Here is a 4,727-nt window from a genome sequence, read left to right as displayed (position 1 = left end):
GATTGATATTGGCATGGTTCTTTCTCCTTGTCTTCACTGAAGGTGGTGATAGTTTCTTTCTCCCAAGTTTCCTCATAGCCATAAAGAGACTCTGGGTATGGACTAATGGCCTTGCTACTGCAGTGCTGAGTATAGATGGGAAAAAAATCAGTCATTTGTCTTGTAGCACACTCATCAATCCATTCCCATATCCCTGCTAACAGTACTGATTTTCAAGTGTACTGTAAACTACCTAAGTAGAAATGGAAAAAAAAAATGTTGGTTGAACAAAATTGTTACTTTTAACGAGATTTTGTGCTATTGATGTCATTAAAAAAAAACTTCCTGTGGCTTTGGATTAAATTAACAAGTTTACAAATACTATAAAGCTAATTCCTAGCAGAGAGGGAAATCAACAAGGTGGACATTGAATATTCTTTTCCAAATATATTGAGGAAAAAGGGGTCTGTAAGCTAATATGTCTCAATGAGAATTTTCCACTTCATTGGGTTGTGTTTTAAGTGGTGTTTCATTTTAGATTGACTTCTTTTTGTTATCAAAGTTGTAACCTTCCTCTTCCAAGTTATCAGATGGTATATGCTTGGAGAATATAAAATGATAATTAAGAAACTGAGGAATTGAAATGGAGAATGGCATTTCTAAGAGCATATAAAAGTTTGCAGACGGTCGTCTCTCGGTCTCCTGTCGGCCCGATGGAGGAGGAGGAGGAGGAAGCGAGGGCGCCGCTGCCTGGCGGCGCCAACGAGGCCGGCAGAGGCGCCCCCGTTACACCCCCTGCCCCCGGGGCGCTGCCGGCCCTCTGCGACACCAGTCGCCTGGCGCACCGGCTCTTGGCACAGTTGCTGATATGCTTCCTTGGTTTCGGCGGCTATTTTTGCTATGATAATCCTGCTGCCCTTCAGACTCAGGTTAAACGGGATATGCAGGTGAGTACCACGAAATTCATGCTGCTGTATGCCTGGTATTCTTGGCCCAATGTAGTTTTGTGTTTCTTTGGTGGCTTTTTGGTAGACCGCGTATTTGGAATACGATGGGGCACCATTATTTTTAGTTGCTTTGTTTGTGTTGGACAGGTTGTTTTTGCTCTGGGTGGAATATTTCGTGCTTTTTGGCTGATGGAATTTGGAAAGTTTGTGTTTGGGATTGGTGGGGAGTCCTTAGCAGTTGCCCAGAATACATATGCTGTGAGTTGGTTTAAAGGCAAAGAATTAAACTTGGTGTTTGGACTCCAGCTTAGCATGGCTAGAATTGGAAGTACAGTAAACATGAACCTTATGGGGTGGCTGTATTCTAAGGTTGAAGCTTCGTTGGGTTCTGCTGGTCACACAACCCTTGGGGTCACACTTACGATCGGGGGTATAACATGTCTTCTTTCACTAGTCTGTGCCTTGGCCCTTGCTTACTTGGATCAGAGAGCAGAACGAATCCTTCGTAAAGAGCAAGGAAAAACGGGTGAAGTTATCAAGTTAACTGATGTGAAGGACCTCTCCTTCCCCCTGTGGCTCATATTCATCATCTGTGTCGGCTGCTATGTTGCTGTGTTCCCGTTCATTGGACTTGGGAAAGTTTTCTTTACAGAGAAATTTGGATTTTCCTCCCAGGCAGCGAGTGCTGTTAACAGTATTGTATATGCAGTATCAGCTCCCATGTCCCCAGTATTTGGGCTTCTGGTGGATAAAACAGGAAAGAACATCATCTGGGTTCTGTGTGCAGTGGTGGGTTGCTGTGTGTCTCCTGGGACTCTCCTACTCATTGCTTGCCTGTGCATTGTGGCCAATGGTGGTGTTTGTAGTTCCCGAACATCAACTGGGAGCTGCATATGGCTTCATGCGGTCCATTCAGAATCTTGGGTTGGCAGTCATTTCCATCATTGCTGGCATGATATTGGATACTTGGGGAATATCTGTTTTTAGAAGTTTTCTTCATTGCCTGTGTTTCTTTCTCACTTTTATCTGTGGTCTTACTCCAGTTGGTGAATCGTGGCCAAGGTGGGAACCTAAATTATTCTGCAAGACAAAGGGAAGAAATAAAAAACTTTCTCATGCAGAGTGAGAAGTTTAAATGACTGTGTCATGAGAATGGGCTGCACACATCATTGGTTTGAAAACCTCCAATTTTTTTTTTTCTTTTAATTTAGAGTTTAGTCGTTAGGAAAAATAATGGTCTGGAGAATTATTATATTTTGAATATATCTATTTTAAAGTATAACTGTGAGGACTATTTTAGCCTGTGTCTTTTGTATTGCTGAAGAATTCTGCTTTGGAATAGGCTCATCAATGATGAAGTTTAGAAAATTGCATCTGCTACATGCAGGTGATTTTGAGTAAGGACAGTAAATAATGGAAATCTTTAGATCTTGTATTGAGATAATTTTCACAAAGTGTATCTTAGGGATATGGCCTTTAATCTTAAAACAAAAAAAAAAGCTTTTGAGGGATTAGAAAGGATACTTTATATAGAATAAACAATAGCATTTTAATAGGCATTCCCTTTTGTAATAGGGAATATTTGAAAGATATTTTTATGAAGTCTCATTTCCACAAATAGCAGATTGTGTTCTGCTCTCTTTAGGTACCAGAGGTTGCTGAGCAGTGACCCTTTTGAGCTTCTTTATTTCTCTGTTAATGAGGACCCTAATCCCTTAGGGACATAATTTTGTGGTACAAACTTTCTGTACGGTTTTTCTTATAGTCCAATTAATTACTAAAAAACGTCCTGTAAATTATGATAATTGCGTATCTACAAGGTTAAATAAAAACACTTCAAGAGGAGAAAAAAAAAAAGTTTGCAGAAATCTAGTCTGCCATCTCCATGCCCAAAAATTTAGTTCCTCTTTCCTGTTTCTTTTAGTAAAACACTGTAGTTTTGTTTCCTTGTATATTCTGCCTGCCCCTAGGAATTAAGTTTTTAAAATATTCTATTTAAATTAATATTTGTGATTTTTGACAAATAAAAATTTCTCACAATTAAGACGTCTCCTTCTACATACAGATTCCCTAGACATTGCTACAGCCTGGAACCAGAAAGACAAGATTGAGTCTCCACGGTTGTTTACAAATTGCATTACGGCATTGGCTTTTGGATGACTGGATGAATATATTTTTATTTTGGACTTGATTTATTTTTCAGTATGGAGACCTAGTCAAACATATGTTTCAGGGTCTTCATCGCCAGTATTGAGGCTTCCTATTGGGATGACACAACTTGGAGAAGTAGCATGCCCCAGAAATTGTACACTTACGATTCCTCTGGTGGCAGTATCAGCTTCCCACTTTATAGAGCCATTTAATTGATGTGTTTCATCCTCCTTTCCTCGCATTTCATCAGTTTGTATTTAGATGTATGTAAATGACACGTCATTTCTGAGCAGTTCTCAGGGAATTGAACATGGCTTTGCTCTTCAGATTCCTTAAGAGATTCCTTCTTTCCCTTCCATTCTTCTTTTCTTCCTTCCTCCGTCTCTCCCTCCCTACTTTCCATCTTTACTTCCTTATTTTGTCCTTCCTTTGACAAAGATTTACTAAATGTCTACTATGGGCACTGAACTCAAAAGCAAAAAAAAAATATGCAAGCACAGGCTTGGGCTGAAGGCACTTAGAGTCTGACTGCTTTCTTCCATAGGTGCCTGAGGCTAACACAATAAAAGTCTCAGGAAATCCAACTGGATTTGTTTAGCAGGTTCTGTACTTGGGGTTGAGATTTGGAAAATCTGGAGGACCATGTTCAAAGTCCTTCATAGCTTTCCGAAGCATTTTTGGAAGGATACATTTATGTGCCATTGGTATGCTTCTCATAAATCACTCCTACCCGAACACCAGCTAGACAGCAGAACGAGTGAACTCTATTAGCTTGACTTGCATTTTTTTATTACACTCATTTTAAAAATGAGCAAAGTTTTGAGAATATTCTTCAATTCATATTTTCACAGCCAGAATCATCTTTGCCCTAGTCCTGATTAGTGTGTTTTCCTGCATTTTTGTCTCACAATTACACTGTGCCTCTTTTTCTCATCATTGTGTCTTGGCAAGGGACGAGTGGAAAAATGTGAAGATTAAACATTCTCTCTAGAAGAGTTTTATTTGTCTATTCATAGTCTAAGATTTTGTTTATTAATGATTTAGAAGTACATGAGCAAATCTGATGATGTTAATTCTGTGCTTATATGAAGATCTCCTAACATCAAAATAGATTTTTGTAGCTGTGTCTCAGCTTTAGTGAGATGGAGTTCAGTGATGTTGCCAAAGAGCTGATTGATTAATTTGATAAAGTCTAATGGTTTTTGTCTTTGCAAAATTTAGGTTTGCCTGTCAGTTGTGCGTATTTTTCCCTCAGAAATTTGAAATGGCAGCTGAATGTTTTATCAGGTTTCTTAAGGGCTTTTTATTTCTGGGATAGCTGCAGGGCCATCTAACTAGAAAGAGAACTACCATTTGGCAAGATGGTCACTGCATGAGGTTAGGGAGTTCGAAAGTTCTATTCTCACTTTGCTCCAGGCAATTTTGCAATCATAATAGATTTTTACCCTTTTAACATGCTGTTCATCTTCAAAAACCATACTGCTAATGTCTTAATAGCTTCGTTTGACCCAGGAAGGGATATTTTGTTGTCTGAGAATATAGTCATAGGGCAAGTGGTCTTTGCTGGGCCACAGGAGTGGATGAGCAGTAGGCTTGCCCACTGTCCCATTCATCTATAGTTTAGAAACCAGCCATCTTCTCCTGCCATGC

General features: G+C 39.5%; 1 pseudogene; it reads left to right on the top strand.

The window, feature by feature from the left end:
* Positions 1 to 671: 671 nt before the first annotated feature.
* On the top strand, positions 672 to 2,765 carry LOC137216844 (lysosomal dipeptide transporter MFSD1 pseudogene; annotated as a pseudogene).
* Positions 2,766 to 4,727: the final 1,962 nt, after the last annotated feature.

This window comes from Pseudorca crassidens, chromosome X (assembly GCF_039906515.1).
Source record: "Pseudorca crassidens isolate mPseCra1 chromosome X, mPseCra1.hap1, whole genome shotgun sequence".
NCBI lineage: Eukaryota > Metazoa > Chordata > Mammalia > Artiodactyla > Delphinidae > Pseudorca > Pseudorca crassidens.
Note: the sequence above shows the minus strand (reverse complement) of the source record. Positions and strands in the feature narration are given on the sequence as shown.